Source organism: Pholcus phalangioides, unplaced genomic scaffold, assembly GCF_987345545.1.
Source record: "Pholcus phalangioides strain wild (caught in Gottingen) unplaced genomic scaffold, Ppha-v1.0 ptg000010l_1, whole genome shotgun sequence".
Classification (NCBI taxonomy): Eukaryota; Metazoa; Arthropoda; class Arachnida; order Araneae; family Pholcidae; genus Pholcus; species Pholcus phalangioides.
Genome location: NW_028301603.1, coordinates 6,801,548 through 6,819,329, shown reverse-complemented (window position 1 = coordinate 6,819,329; position 17,782 = coordinate 6,801,548).

Sequence of the window (17,782 nt, the reverse complement as noted above, 5' to 3'; positions counted from 1 at the left end):
TTGAGAGATAGACGACATCACGAAATGGACAAAAATAAAATGCATAAATATATATTTTTAGGTTTACGCTTCAAATAGAGTGCAAAATCATGTATATTCCATTCATACCCCTCGCATATTGTATGCACAAATATTTTATAAAAACGTCTTTTATAAAGTAGAAAAATGAATATTTAAAAAGGGAGAGAAAAAAATCCTTCTGTGTTGAAACGATTTCGTAGATGGTGCGGGGACAGAAATTTTCATACTTGAAGTTCCATGAAAAGCCTTGATGTTTTTACTTCCACTATACGTATGCCTTCACAATATGGATATTGCAAAGAAGTTCTGTCAAAATATTCATAGCATAAAAGCCGTCTTTTTAAGGAAATTGATATCCAAATGCCATTTTCGGGCGAACGACTTATTTTCGGATGGCACATATCTTGTATTCATGACCTACATTGGTCGAGATTGGCTGAGTTTGCCAACCTCATTCCAGACTTTTTAGTTCTACAAAAAGTATTTAGATTTTGTTACGGGGTATCAGACTATACCTTACTGGAGTGAACATTAATAACATTTTTAGATAGAAAATGTTTCGAAATGGTGAAAACAATAATGAATTCTGGATTTTCATTAATAGTCATTCTGTATGGAAAAAATATTTTTGTCCAACAAAATTCACGTAACATTCCAAACATGATTGCAAAAAGTTATATGAATAAAATTTTTTGCTATTTTCACAGTACAGTTGAATCTCGTTTTAACGAACACTTTTCTAATCCCACAGATAGGCTTCAATAGGAACAATCCAAAAACTTGGAATTTCTTTATAACGAAATTTCGTTATAACGAAGTGATTTCTGGGTCTCTTGGAGTTCATTATAACGGGATTCGACTGGGTAGTGATAATGCAGATTATGAAGCAAAATTTGAACGACTTATGCTAATAAGTAGAAATGGAATTTCTATGGCTTTGTATTTATATATACACGTATTTTATGCATTTTGCATATTTCGCTATTTTTACGCGATAGAGTATTTCATCATGATTTTTCGTAATTTCGAGTTTTTATAATTATCTTCAAAATTTAAGGCATATTTTCTTATTTCGAGCATTATTTTGCATATTTGGGCATGAGAATGAAAAGGGATTTCCTCCCCACAAGCTCTCTCTCTCTTCCATAGCTTCATTTTCCGCAATTGGGGATTTTTAGCAATAATTGGTATTATTTTTGACAATGATCGGTGATTTCTTGCAATTTCCCGTATTGTTCTGGGGAAAATATAGTCAGCCTATTTATAAAATCATATTTTTAACTTTTTCGCCATATTTAATCTTTTTAGACATCAATGCATTTTGTATGGAGCATATTTTGACGGTAGCAGATTGGGTAAGTGATCGTTTGAGTGAGTGATTGTGAATTTATAGGTGTGGGAATGACCATAAGAGTCATTAAGTTTGTGACCAAACGAGTGGGTGATGTGCCGTATGAGGAGCCAAGTGAGTAACTGTATGACCTGATCATTGATCATTGTTTTCGCACCACGGTCTGTTTCTGCACACGAGGAACAACTAGACCGCGACCTACAATTTATTGCCGATTCCGAACGGCAGCCGTTTTTTTATACTCACCGAGAGGATAGTGCGCTAACCCCTCGGTGTGTTACTCCCTGCTGTAGCAGTGTGAGTGATTGAGTGGGTGAGTGGATGACAGTATGAGTGACCAAGTAAGTGATCGCATGAGTGACCTCACTCACTCGTACAGTCACGCACCTTCAATTGATTTCTCATACGGTCACGCACCCCTCATCCTGTCAATCATATGGTCACTGATACGGTCACTCACCCACTCACTTGTCCACTCATACAGTCACTCACACATTCACTTGGTTGCTCATATGATTACACATACGATCACTTAACCACACACTTAGTCACTCATATGGTCACTCACCTACTCACTCAGCCACTCATAGGGTCACTCAGCCACTCACTTGGTCACTCACTTGGTCACTCACTCACCCGCATCGTCACTCACACTATCAGAGCAGGTGAAATGTCGAGGACGAAACGTCGCAGGGCGAAATGTCGGAGGCGAAACTTCCGTAAGCCATGCCATTTTGGTCAAGAGACACTTTCGGAAGATGGTACTAAGCTACTAACCTGGTATTGAGGACTTAAATTGGTCGATTAACAGAGTTTTCCGAGTTTGCCAACCTCATTTCGGACTTTTTAGTTCACAAATTATCATTTAAATTTTGCTAATACGGCAATATTATGCCATTAATGATTGCCGTAGTAATAAAATTCGATTATTTCCCCATGTGAGAGTGTGGCCACCACTACCATGTTTCACGAGTCGCTTTTGTTGAAAATGAGCATAAAGCATGTGTGAGTCGACACACCTGTTGGTAATCGATTATTGTCGTAAAAGGCGTGTGTTCTAAAAAGGAAAAACTGGTATTGAATATTTTCTTCCAGGAACTAACAAGTAGCTTTAGTCGTTTTCTATTGGTGCGGAATTGTTCGTTTAACATGTTCAAGTCTATAAATAATCCGTCGGGGTTACTTTCTTAAAGTGTGAACGTCATCGTGAATCATTGTCCCTCGATCATTATCACTTTTTTTTGTGAACAATGCCCATGGTTCAATCAATAAACCATTGCGACACGTGTTTAGAAGACAAAGGTTTATTTCAGTCCGTAATGCCGACGGCCAAATGGTATTTTCTCAACATGATGAACATTTATCACATTTACAAAAATCTAAAAATATGGAATGTAATACATGGAAAATGTGAATTCTCATTTTCCTACTTACCTGGTATTGACTTATCATCAAAAGTTAAATGGGTGAATCAAAAAGTAAGTTTGACTTGAGTGAAAATTAATAAAATAAAGAGAGAGAAATTTACATTCGTTGAAAAACGCAAGATACATTTTTCTACATAATAATTTACGGAATTTATCATTCACTAGCTGTTACCCGCTTCGCTCGCGGGGATTTGGTAATTTGAAAATTGCTCGGCGATGATTTCTCCACGTATAACATTAGAACCCTTCATGACCCCCCTTTGGGAGTGGAATTTCCAGAAATCCCGTCTTAGTGAATCTATACATTATAAAATACTGACCAAATTTCTTGTTTATAGCTTCAGCGATGATTGTCCTATATAGTCTTTGAACAACCTTTGAAGTGATCACTTCATTGACTAATGTTTCTATGTGTGTATGTGCACCTATTTAAAATGGAAACCTGTCTAAAATGGAATATATACTATTTCAATTTCTTGACGTTCCGTTTCGTACAGGTTTCATATTCTCAGCCACCTTGTTGAACATTTTGCCTGTTGTGGCCTTGTATTTGTATTGTATAATACAACCCAAAAAAGTTTGATACAAACAGATATATATATATATATATATATATATATATATGTATATATGTATATATATATATATATATATATATGTATATGTATATATATATATATATAACGTGGAGTTCTTAAAATGACGTATAGATGGCGTATGCATATATATATATATATATATATATATATATGCATTCGCCATCTATACGTCATTTTAAGAACTCCACGTTAAAAATTTCTTCGGAAAAAAATTCCAGATCATCCTGAGATGATAGAGCCGCTGCTACTCTCGTCATCCAGGGTTGATAGGAGCAAGGTTAAACAGACGTTAAGCAAAAATTCAGACGGGATGAGAATCTTTATTGAATCAAAGAACAACATAATGCCAGAATTAATGTGCGTGTAAACATTCCCATGTTTAAGGGGAAATTATGACAAACGTGATTAAAAATAAATCCAAAATTAATGAAAAATAATTGAATAATAAGGAGAGAAATGATTCCCGAAAATTAATTAAAATTTCAAAATTTATGAAAGAAAATAATTCGAAATTTATGAACGAAATAATTTTAGAATTTATGAAATAAATAATTTTTTTTAGAATTTCAGAGTTTAAATTATTAAGTTTTCAGAAATATCAGAATTTTTGAAAGCTTTCGATAACTTGGAGCCCCTGTTCCACTCGCGGCCCTCTGTTCAAACCCTACTACTAAACCAGACATGCACCTCGTCCATATTCCTCTGCGGAACCGAATTGGTACATGTTGGAATGAATGTGAGTGTATGTATAGTGAACCTTCCGTTAAGTCTTTGTGTCTGTGTATTGCTTGTTGTGTGTAGTGCTGCCATCCGCAATCAATTTTTCAAACTATTGTTTTTTTCTCAACTCATAGTGAGTGAGTGTGATGAATGAATTAGGCCTGTGGTTCTCTGTGGGGAGGCTTTTTAACGGGGAGATCGGCTCGCGTTCGCGCCTCGAAGTTGGGAACCGGGGTTTAAACCCTGTTGGCCCACCTGTTGTGAAAGAACATATTTTAGTTTGACTAATTTTGGAAACTAAATATTCTACTGATCACAGAAATATTTAATAAGACCTTTTTAAATGAAGAAATTTAAATAAGAATTTTTTATAGTGTTTCAGATTATTGGGGAAGCTTACATTGAAAGCAGGAAGTGAACCAATATATAATGCAAGGGTTCTCGAACTGTGTACCGCGGCACCCTGTAAAGGTTTTTCGAAGAGACTCTTTGTTAAACTGAAAATGGAAAAAAAATATATATATACAGACCGATTTGTCACTAATTTGATCATGTTATTGATTTTGGGTCACGGTGAAAAAGGTTAAGAACCCCTGTGTTATATATATTTTCCGATTATCTCCTACCTTTTATACTATCCAAAACTCTCCTATACTCTCATATCATTCCCTGTATACTGTATATATTCTTCTACACTCTCCTATTATCTCCCACAGTATTCTGTCGTCTCCTATAGTTTCCGATTATCTTCTATACTGCTACTATTAGTAAACCGTATATCTACCTCGTAAATATTTCTTTGTGGAATTTTTAACGAATGGGTACATGCTGGAATATCTGTTCTAAGTGTATGTCTCACCTGTACCTATTCATGTTGTCAGAGTTATACATATCCCGTGTTATAGTGGTGCTGCCATCTGCCTTCCATATTTTGAAGGTACCTGAATTTTCGTGTTATGTATTAGAATTTTAAAATATCAACTGAAAGAAAAGAAGCACTAAAGTTAAGTGAAAAACTATACCCCAACCGAATATAACATACATTAATCAGATTCACGTCTTAAGAAATTCACCCTGTAATATTTAAATCGAAATTCGCTGAGACATTAAAGGTTAAAAATCTTCTTCCATTCATTCTTATTCTTCTATTCATGCATTTTGGAGACATTTTTCGGAATAGTTATGAGTAAAGCACGGGAAAATCCAAAAATTCCAATTGATATCCTTGGTGAATATTGATTGAATAATTATCAAATAAACATTTCAATTTTCATATGTTCCCTTATCTATTATTTTACATTAACATAATTATCTTTTTTTTTGTAAATATTTCATGTCACATTTCACTGATTTCATAATCAACTATAAATTCTGAAGCATTTCCAAATAGTTTATATAAAATGTCTGGTATATAGTTCCACCAAAGAACTTTTATATATTTCTAAAAATAAAACATTCGCCTCATATAAAACATTTAATACTCTTCATAGAACTCTCTTTATTAATTTTTTTTTTAAACTTTAGTATCGCGTGGGTTTGTGTGTAAACAAACGCTTAACCCAGTTCCAAATAAACAAGTAGTGTAGCATCCTATTTTCCAACGAAAAAAATAGGAAATTCTGCCGCCTATGGTTTTTACTCGTCTCTCTCGTTTATGCTCTAGTTTCAGAAGATATTTCTGACCGTAATAACTTGCAAATTGCATTTTTATGTCGAAGAAAACTTCCGAGTGAATGCATAAGTAGCTATTCTATGGGATAAACGTCGGCGAAAGAGAATAGGCGATCCTATGTTTTTAGTATTCATTAAACGTCAAGACACATTCTCCCCTTTTCCTCACACTTCTATCTCCTTGAGATGAAAAATAAATAGTTTTTCCCCTTCCCCTCTTAGTTTACTATCATAAATTTCATCGCCTTTTATATATATAAAGACGATGTGGTTTCAAGAAATGTACAGATGGAAGAGAATGAAATCCACTCATCATTAGCAAGTTCTTCCACGACCCTTTGAGTAGAGAGTAAACATCATTTATCATGATGGGCTTGAGAAAATAAGAAAAAAAAAATAAGAGATGAAAGCGATGTTACTTCGGCGAACTTCTCCTGATGATAATAATAATAATAATAATGACAATGATGACCTTCAGAATAGAAGAGAAAATTCGGTAAATTCCGGCTTTTATCGAATATAGGACGGGAGGTTCAGGTGCTGTTAGTAGTTTAGAGCTGGAACAGATCTAATAGCGTGTTATGACCAGACATAGCCGTTCTTTAGAAGGAGATGTACGTTTACTAGAACTATTTCCAGTCATTCATAGATTCGATTAGTTTTGTTATTTCTAGGACTGGGGAATGAATAATATATATGCATTTAGTCTAAAGAGTCTCAGTTTATCTGCGGCTTACTTTCACAGACATGTCTGAAGTGTTAAGTAACCTAAGGTTCATTTTCCTCGGTTTCTTTCGCATAGTAAATGCTTGTTTAAACTCTTTTATAACAGTCCATAATTTTTAAGCACTATGTAAGGAAAATATAAGAATACATATATAAGGCGAAAGATAAATATAATATCTACATTCACCTATTAATCATTTTCATCGCATCATTGTCACTATTTGTCATGCATATGATATCTAATGATAACTGGACTTGTACTACTGAGCATATTTGAGTAGACAGTTAGCTCTTATGAGCGGTCTGTATATATTAAAAATACTCTATTTCGTGTACTAAATATCTATGAATGAAAGAAGCACAGGGATTAGCATTCTTCAACCTTTTTTGCACCTGCGGACTGGTGGGAATAAAAGAAATAATTTTTGGACCGGCAAAAAATTAACAAAAGGGGAAAAAGATACACTGCGGACAAATTTGCAACAATTTGTCCGCATTTATAATTATTCGCATTGAAAATATCCAGATGCATTTTAGCGTATAATGCATGGGTTATAGAAAAAAAAACTACTTCATCTAATGTTTGATGAAGACGTTTAGAAAAGTGTTTGTAGTTCGTAAGGAAGTGTTTTAGGGCAAATATACTGTGGATTGATTGAATGAAGAGACGACATTTTCTAGATTAAATAAATACGACAAGTTTATTTACTGGGAAGTTATAGGAAAAAAATAATTTCTGATGCACAGGAAAATCACTTTTATTACCTTTAGATCCTTAGACGAAAAATTCTGATTCTTTTCCTACGGCCTTGCATAGAATCACACAAACACATCCGAATATAATTTTTTTTTAATGTATGATTTGATTATCATCCAACTTCTCCATGGTACGCATTTCTTGGCACATTATTTAAGATAGTTCCTTATTTTTGCGAAATTCATAACACGCTTATCCTACAACTCGAGTTAAAATATTTTGAGATTATATATATATATTTATATTATTTAAATCACGAAATAAGGACGGAAGCTATATGGAAACAATTCTACACAATAAGATTTTTTCCCTTTAGAACCATGTATACATTCATACCAAAAGCAAAAATATATATACTGTGCATACCAAAAAAAAAATATTACGAATAGCAGGAAGGAAACTCATTCCAGTAGAATGCAGCTGTTATCAGCGCTGGATGAAAATTCGCTGCATATTCACGGCTGCATGCTTCCCAAGGGAAGAACCATCCGCATATCTCACCTCTATACACAATCATCGTGAGCTTTCTATAGACTCCATGTATGAAATGTGCTCGAATATTTTTATGAGAGATCTTCTTTAGAGAACGTTATGGACACCGAAAACCTCTTTTGAAAATTTTTACTCGAGGAAAGTTAGTATATATTTTTGCTTCCGTAATTATCATTACAGTTTTGTATGAACGGATTAATTCATTTTACGCTATTGTTATCTACTAAACCACACATGCACCTCGTCCATATTCCTCCGTGGAACTTCTCTATTATTCCTTGCTATTATTCTCTAGAAAACGAAAAAACCTTAGGCTTTCAAGAAAATATAAACATGACTTAAGGACAAAACTATGATTAAGGAAAACTATGCTCTAGTTAAAATATCATTAAAAATACTATTTAAACATTGATTTATTAGAAATTAGAAATTTTTTCCTCGTATTTTTGATTAAATATGCTATCCTATAACAATATAAAAATTTTTATATCTATAATACATTTTTTTTTTTATTTCAAAAAATGCATCAAAAACAGCTTGCGTGCATGATAAAATGACGTGACATATATGTAACCATGCAATATTAAAATTAAAATGAAGAAAAAAACAGTTCATTTCATAAAATGAACGAAAAGATTTCAGATTTGTACATAAATATTTGATTTATAACAAAATTATAACGGTTTATAAAAAAACCACATTTTTTTGTTCCAATTTTTGAAAACTTGAATCAAAATTTAATCAAATTTTAGATAAGAATGAATCAATGAAATTTCAATCTTTTAGCACATTTTATGAAGAGTGAAAAGTTTTCTTCATTTTAATTTCAATATTGTATGTTTACATTGATGTCATGTTATTTTATCATGGGTGCAAGCTGTTTTTAATGGGTTTTTTTTTTAATTTAAAAAAATTGGTATTAGAGATATGTAAGTTTTTATACTGGCGTAGGATAGCATATTTAATAAAAAATATGTGAAAAATTTCTAATAAATCAATGGTTAAACAGTATGATGATATTTTAACTTTTTCCCATGTCAAAGATTATGTGGACCCCCTTAATTCGAACTGTACTCCGCAAAATGCAATAGCTTTCCTTAAAACTGATTAATTAACTATAGACTAATATATCAAATAACTGCAGAAGTTCGTATTTAAGCGGTTTGTCTCGCATGAAAATAATTTGAGCCAACATGCCTATTTTGTTGAATATATCTCAATCTTGGGAATCTCAACCATTAAGACTTCTATGGAATGTGGTTATCGTTTTCAAAGCTAACCAGCTCAAAATACCAATTGATTCAACGCATTGCAAGCGAGAAACTGACAGACATCTCTAATATAACTGTTTTTCTTTTTACTCACTTGTAAAGTTCGAATAATTATAATGGTTGCCGACAATGGAATTTATTTCATTTACTCACTATTTCTCCATTTTTTTACAGTTCGTTTTCTTCGAGACGACAAGAAAAGGAAGAAGCAAAAATTATAGTTGGGAATAGGTTTAAAAAATACAAAATACAAGTACAAACTCAAAGACCACAACAAGCAAAATGCCGAGTGAGGTGGTAAAAAAATATGCCCATAAAAATATAGATGTCGAATATAACCAAAATACAGCAACCCAATATAATATAACGTAAAAAAGTTCACGAAAGAAAATACTAATAATTTATATTATGTAATACACCGCCTATAAAAAGATTATGGTTGTCTTATTCAAAGTATGGATAGCTTCTCGAGATTTTCCCTCTATGCTTCAAAAACTTCCGCTTATTGGTGCGATGTCGCTAAAATTTTAAGAAAGAATTATGTAGCCTTCTATATATATAGTGTATTTAGTATTATTATATTGATAACATAAAAGATCTCAACATCAGCATATAACGATTAACGCAATTATCTAAATCATTGATAAATAAAACAAAGTGTGATGTACCCAAAGATGATACACCCCTTAGAAACTCCAGGAAGACTAGCGTAACGGAAATATTCAACTTCGTAAAATAAGTGAAACTTACTTTTGTGTAAAACTACATTTTAAAAATGAAGTAAAACTTGCTTTTGGATTCTCAAGCACTAATTTTCCAAATAAAGATGGTATCAATAGCTTTGGAAAAATCAATGCATGTGACGTTCAGTTTCTGACTTCTATCAATAGCTTGAGCAATTGCCTTCCTACAAGTTTTGTACACGCAGATCGTTCGGGCAGAAATCAACAGAATCAGGCCAAGTCGGTAAAAATGAACATAGTTTGTAAGACGACGAAAATGTGAAATGTTGTTAAATGAGTAAATTACATTTCAATAGACGGATTATCTCTATTAACACCTCCTCATTCAGGCAAAATCGAAATTTGAGAATTTCGAATATCCAAACCGGATTATTTTAATTTAGAATAATGAGAAAAAAAAGTGATGTTGGATTTTTCTTGTTTTATCAGGTGGTTCAAAACTATTAGCTCAAACTTTTAGGAAGTGATAGAGCTTATCTGGATCAGCAAATTTCGTCGTAAAATGGTCGATGCAAAAGACAACTCTAATTAATACGAAAAGTAATTCACTGGCCCGACCTCATCGATTTATTCTTATAGGGATATTTCTAAAGCCTCATACATGAAATAATCTTCATGATATTTCTCTGATATATCCTAATGAGAGTCACACACACACAGTGCAATCGTAGAAAATGAACGAAATGAAACAGGGACTGTGTTACGAGAGAGAAAGAGAAATATACATATATATGTATACTTCTTTTTCAAACACAGCACACATGCATTATCTTCTCGTGAAATCTCATTAACCTTAGAGAACTTGAACAAAATCCGAGAATCTCTGGTTTGGCTATCGATTTGATTCACCACAGATCCGTATATATTCTTCCGTCACAAACCACCATCATTATCGTGTTTCCGTTTTTCCGTATTTCCATTCGAAACGATACCAAAACTGAACAAATGGCTACCTTTGAAATGACTTTAATAAATTTTACAATTTGTTTCACAATGGTAATTTCCGCGTCTTTCCCAAGTAAGCTTACTACCAGGATTTCTGGTACTCCAAGGATTGCTCTGCCCGCAAGTGTAAATACGTAGGTGTACTAAAAATGTACCTTCCGATAATATCCTTGGTAACTTTGAATGTCTCAAACAAACGCAAATAATTTTTGTCTCACGTGATAGTTTATGGAAATGGGGGATATTTGGTAAGAGAGAAGCTTACGTTTTTTTTGGTTTTTTTTTTTTGGTTTTTTTTTTTCTTAAATCTGCTTCAAAGTGTGATAATCTTATCGAGGACCATTTCGGTGGCAGTTAGGTATCTCAATGCTGTTATTTATGCTGGTCCAGAAAAAAATTTCAGGTTATCTCTTATCATTATCGTAGATATCGGTTTGATATCATTAGTAATAGTGGAGTAGGCATAAGAGTAGGCTCACCCCCTTGGACACAGTAATTTTTCTAAGGCCAGTACTTGGATAGAAATTCCTGTCTAGTATGCTATATTGCAACGTGATCCAACCCCTCGGGGTAAAGAGTTTATATCCCTCATGGGACAGAGCCTGAGCTACATATTGTCTTACAGCATACTATATTCGCATGGGAAGCTCTCAAAAATTTTGACCAAATATCGTTATCATAAGCACCCCTTTCAAACTTGAGCCCCCGCCCCCCCCCCCGGACCGTTCCTGGGTGGGCGCTCGTATTAAGACGGCACTGACAATGTGTTCTGGGGTCACCACCCGTACTTGGCTGGAGAGCAGTAATAGCTTACATATTAATTACATCCAGAAATTGTAGGACCAGATCTCATCATGTGCCCCGCTAAGGATATGAGGGCCCAGGCCCTGCCCATGTGGGTCCGCGGATTTAGATGGTCCTGGTTCCATGCTGTGATGGATTCAGAAAATATTAACATTTTCTCTCACCATAATTCACTTGAAATCTATCACCTCTCTCTCTGAGGGCTCCTCTTCAGCACTCTTGCCGTACTTCCCCTTCATCTGATTTTCACCTGTATCCCTCCCCCAGAGTATCTCAGAGACGCTAGAGACGGCTATAGGGCCAACTACTTCAATCTAACATGCTAAAAACATAACTTATAAATCTGAAAGATCTGCTGTCACCTACCGAATAAAACTAATATGCTTTATTTGTTGGCATTGGTAGAAAGGTTTCTGATTGATCAAACATATTGAAAAAATAATATAATATGGTATAATAAAAGGTTTTTAAAAACAATAATATTTATTGAATTGTCAAATTTGCTACAAAATTTTAATGGTTGATGTTTTTGTAAAGTAAAATAACATCAGTAAATTAGCAGCGTTAGACCGTCCCGTTTTCTTGTTCGTCCTGGCTTACGTCCTCCTTATCCTCAATCACTTTAAAAGTGAAAGACGACTGCGTTTGACAAAATTTATTAATATTATATTATTAACACACACATTAACTGATAAAAAAATTTAAGTAAATTTGAAAATTTTATGCATATTATTGTTTTTTAAAATATTATCAATGTAATACATTATTTTTTTATTACTTTTTTATGATATTCAGAAGTCCATCAGCAACTTCAATTGGAAATTTATAACAGTTTTATTCGATAGATGACAGCAAAAGTTCCAGTGAAATGAATTTTCTTTGCATGTTATATAATACGACAGTAGTTCGCAACCTGATGGCATGTGACCCGTTTGCGGCCCTGGGATACTCTAAAAGGGGGGGCCACACACACGGAGAGGTGAAGAATTAGAGCTTTCAAGTGAAATGTGTACAGTATACATAATGTAATAACGCCATAAACAAACATACGTTTATGTGATGCGTTAATTGTATACAAATTAACTTACTCTAAAGAACGAGAGAGAAGTGTTGGATGATTTACGGACTCACTGTTGTTTGCATTCTTATTCTTTTTGTGTGATTTTAAAAAGAACGTATTTAATGACACTTGCTTTTTGCTTCCTTTTTAGGATTTCTCCGAAATGGGAAATTGCGTTGTCGTTGGACAGATTTATTGCTTGCTTACCGTGCTTTTCATTGGTACTTTGTACAGAATTTTGCATGGATTCCCACATTTTACACATCTCTCTAATCACATTTGAAAAGTGAAGGACTTCTCACTTTTCAAATGTTAAATTTCTTCTCTCTCTTCCTCAGAAAAAGATAACCTTCAATATAAGCTCTAGCTGTTACATGCAATGGAGGTCCATCAGTTCGTATATGGTCAACTCCTGGCCAAGCAGCATTTATATAAAAAACAAGTGCACATTACAATGCGACATTTAGTTTCGTATAATAGTCACACTCAATTTTTCCACTGAGGACGCTGACCGGACACTGTAGGGGAGAATATTACCTACAATTCCACAGTACGTGTGTGCACGAAAGCGAAAAATCATCAGCTTAGTTGTGAAAACGTGACAATAATGAAACAAAGCGCAAAATGTTTGCTCGTTATGCGAATCATCGCTCCTTAATCGAATCATGTTTTTTTTTTCAAATTTTTTTTCATTATGCGAATTGTGGCTAACCTAACCACTCGTTAACCGAGGTTTGACTGTACCATTCAGCGTACTGCATAAATAACAAAAAACAGTAGGTCTTTTTATTTTTCTCTTCCTTATTATTGTTATTATTGTTAGAGAACGGTTAAGTTTTGGCAATAAATAGTCGAAATAGGCAGGCAAAAAGCCACTAAAAATGCCTAAAGTAGGCACTAAAAAGGCATTTTATGTCTTGTATGTTTTTGATTTTGTCTTACCTAAATAAATAATGTATCATTTGAGAGCCGCACCACGGTCATTTTCTGCATACACACGAGGGCTAATTAGACCCAGAGACCTACGATGTATTGCCGATTCCGAACGGCGTGGTTTTTTTATACTCATCGAGAGGTTGGTGCGCTAACCCCTCGATGGGTGGACTCCCTGCGGTAGCAATTTTTTCTGCGGTCATGTCGCCGTTTCTGTTGTACCCCTGTGTCAAGAAAGTTTTCTGACGAGGACAAACCGGGTGTCGAACTGTCTTATCGACCTGGGCTACCACGCCCATTTATAATTCATGAAAAAGAATAGAAAATAACTAAATCTAGATGTACTAAGGATCCAAAAAAACTAGCTGAAAATTGGTTGCATTTAATCCCTCTACCGCTTTAATTATGGTTTATAATAGGCACTAAAATAACTGCATTATAATGCAAGTTAAACTAATATCAAGCCCAAAATAAAATGTGATAGATAGATAGATAGATAGAACCGCTCACAGCCCCGGACTGATGCAAAGCACCTTACTTCCGTTACCTCAAAAGAGGCAGAAAATAAAATGTGAGAAGATCCTCATTATTAGTTCAATTCCAGGGCCACAATTACCATACGCGGAGCCAGTAGAGAAAATGACCTGTGGGACTCCTTCAAGCTGCGAATAATTCTCGTTTATTTGTTGTGTTATTTGAAATGATCATTGTCATTTACATAGTTGAAACCTTGTTCTAATGTAGTGAAGAATTAACTTTTTTTTTTATATTACCACATATGCGGAACTCCTTCAAGCATGGTGGCTGTTACATACCCCTGAGGGTGGCTGGTAAATTTAATCGAATAACTATATATGTATATGTAAAACAAATAGCCGTGATTGTTTGTAAACGGTGCATTTATGGTGTAAAAAAGACAGAATCAGCAGAACAGCATGAGCCCCAAAGCTCTGTCTGCTCCTTCGCCATCTTGCGTGAGCCATGACGTCAATTGATGACCTCTTGAGATAGCCATCGGTCGGCTATACAAATGCAATGCAGTCCAATGCTTGAACGAGACGTGTTCACGTGAAGCATGTGGAGAAACAAAAAATTTTTAATTTTCCTCTTTTTTTTCTAACATAGGCTGCCGTTCATCTGATACTTTTTTTGGTAACAAAATCATTCACGTCTAATATCATCCGGTCAAAGCAAATTTAATGCATGGCAATACCGATCAATCAGATCACTTATTCGCGTATAAATGGGGCTGGAAGGGTTGGGGTTGGGACTTTCTGATGATAATGGGGGAAGGAGAGTCGGAAAATCTGAAAACAGCAATCATTTTGTCGTCAATACTCAAAATATTCAAGTTTTATAGATTGTGGCTTCTGAAATTCACTAATGAACTTAAAAATGTGTTAAAGTAGGAATTTATGGCAGGAAAACTTCAAAAAGAGCATTTTTACCAAAAAAAAGTTTGGAAATAGGAAAAGAAAAGCCATTTATGGCATTTTGCCTGAACTTCCGGGCTCTAATTATTATTATTATTTTGTGTTGAAGGAGGAGGCATTTATCAGCTCGAAATCTAAAGAAATGTATCCTTGGAAATAGATGATCATTTCTAGAAGGTTTAGTGATTTCTTCTGTGGCAGTTGTAATGCGATGAGGAAAATTTTGAAAATCGCTTAACATGTTAACATACTTTGAAGGATCAATTATTAAAAACCCGTAATCCCGTATACTGCCAACGTGACTAGCAAATGCTAGTTCTTCGTCTGCACTGAAAACCTTGGGATGACCTAGTTTGCTGGAAATTGCATTTTCACGTTCGTTTCTGATGGTGCTTCGGGGTAATTTAAAGTAATCTGCAGCTCGGCTTTGATTTATTTCAACATATTTAATTGCATCTAACAGTTTTGAAGATGGTCATTGCTGTAGTATGCATAACGTCCACTACCAGGCTGATGCTTGTATTCATACGCCATATTTTTAGTCTAGAAAACTTGAATTATGATAGACATTCATAAAAATTTTACATAAATATTCAACGACATAATTAAGTTGTTAAGTATACTCAGCAGTGTAAGGATTGCAAAAGTACGACCTGCTTTGGCCCATCAAAATGTTGGGCCAAAGTAGGGCTTATTTTTTTAGGTTACCCCAGAGCTTAAATTTTTGATAAATACTTTCGGAAAATATGGAATATAAAACGAAATTTTAATCTCAACTACAGTTAAAAGCATCGAATTGTGTTTCTAATTAAGCACCTACCTAACTTCATTACAACCTCCACTGTTGAAAGTTTTTTTGAGGGTTTGAAAATAACCACGTGCAGTCACAGTATGCAAAACCACTATTGTTGCTGCCTAGTCGGCCATTCACGAACTCCCCGATGCACTTACATAGTACTGCTACTTACAAGGAAAAGGGTGTTGAGTTGCAGCTGCGGTAAACCCCTGCTTAACTGTCATCCCTCAGATGCAGTCACCCCCGTTTTACGGCCAAATAAAAATTATCCCAGCAAAGGCCTATTGAAATAATGTACTTCGAATCTCAGTTTAACGGTCACCCTCACATATGGCCGCGAACAAAATTTTCATATCATTCGTTAAATTGGGCTAAAACCTCTGTATGGACACCAATAATCGCAATTTCGGTTCTAATTATGCTCAGTAGATGCATTAAAAGTTTTAATAATTGATCAACTTTTTTGTATTTGGCTATAAAAATTCTGAATGAAATTTAGCTTGAAGTTTGTTGATGTTTGGCAACTCTGATGTCAGTTTATTTCACGTGTTGCTGGTTGTGCTCGTATATTTCACATCATTCCACGCTGTTAAATATGGCCAGCATGTAGTAAGCTTATCTGTTGTATTCTTCAAGTTTTATAAAACTTTTATAGTGTATTCCCTGCTTTAGAGGAAAATAAATTTATGTCATCAAATACAGTGGAGAACTTAAACTTGGAGTTCGTGCTCTTGCAAATTAATTCAATGCATTGATTAAATACATTTTCGTGTAAAAACAATGACGGTGAGATTGGATTGAGTCTCGCCGCTTAACCACTTGTTTGACTTGCCCGTGTCAGACCAACACCATCTATAGCAGAAGGCCTCCACGCGAGGCTCGTGACGTCACTGGAAAAGGCCATCTCGCCTATAGACATTGGATAGAGCAGGCCGATGCATTCGCCATCTTTACCCTTCTTTTGTAGTGTATATCCAATGGCTACAGGTGAGATGATCCTCTTTAGTGAGGTCACGAGCTTCGCGCAGAGGCCTTCTGCTATAGATGGTGTTGGCCAGACACCCGCTTATTGAAATTGTGCATAAATGATCATGACTCGTGGTCTTTTAGGTGCCACACCAGGACCCTCTATTTATTTCGATTTTTCGGGCAGTCTATATTTATCCTAGTACATGTTACTTTGCATCTCGTATTTGAATGTATATTGTCTAAGGGTCCCATAAATCTGGGGTTTCCAACATAGTTTCTCGCGGAACCCTTAATGGTTATATGACTGTTTCAAGAACCGTTGATGATAATTAGACTGCTCTACGGAGCTTAAAGTAATTTTTGAATATTTCTCTAAAAAAAACAGTGTATTTCAACTGCCGTCTCATCACCATCATAGCCCTAGGGCAAAATAAAAGAGTACTTTGTCACCACCTCTAAATCAGCGAAGTACTCAGGAGCATTGGAGGGGGGGGGGAAGCACAAAAATTGTGTTCTTGAGAAATTCTGAGTTACCATCGTTCGAAAAGCATTAAAATCAACAGAAATTGGTTAAAATAGCAAATAAAATAAAATTTATTTTTATATATCTCAAAATTATTTTCCGAAATATTGAATTTATCTTTTAGTCGGCTTGGGGGGGGCATGGGAGCGCCCATTCCCCCGTACGGCTTTTCTCTTAATATGCATATTTATTATCATAAATCACTGTGCCCGATCTTATCAAGGAACCCCTATTCAACTCAGGTCCCGCATGCCCCCCCCCCACTGGCAAGGGCTGGCAAGGCTACAGCTCAAGGGGCCCGAGATGATTTTCATCTTTTTTTTCATACTATAAATTCTTAATAGTGGAGGGGGCGTGGAGACTGACCTGCGGGACGCCAAAGATCTCACCCTAGTGACCCGCACGATGTGAGAGCCATGGGTCCTTACGCCATACCCGATTGAACTCAGAGTTGGGACTCACGGGGTTGGAGCCCTGTCTTCCTATTGGAAGGCATATTCACCATAGAAGAGCTTTGATTATAACCATTAGTAGAATAAGA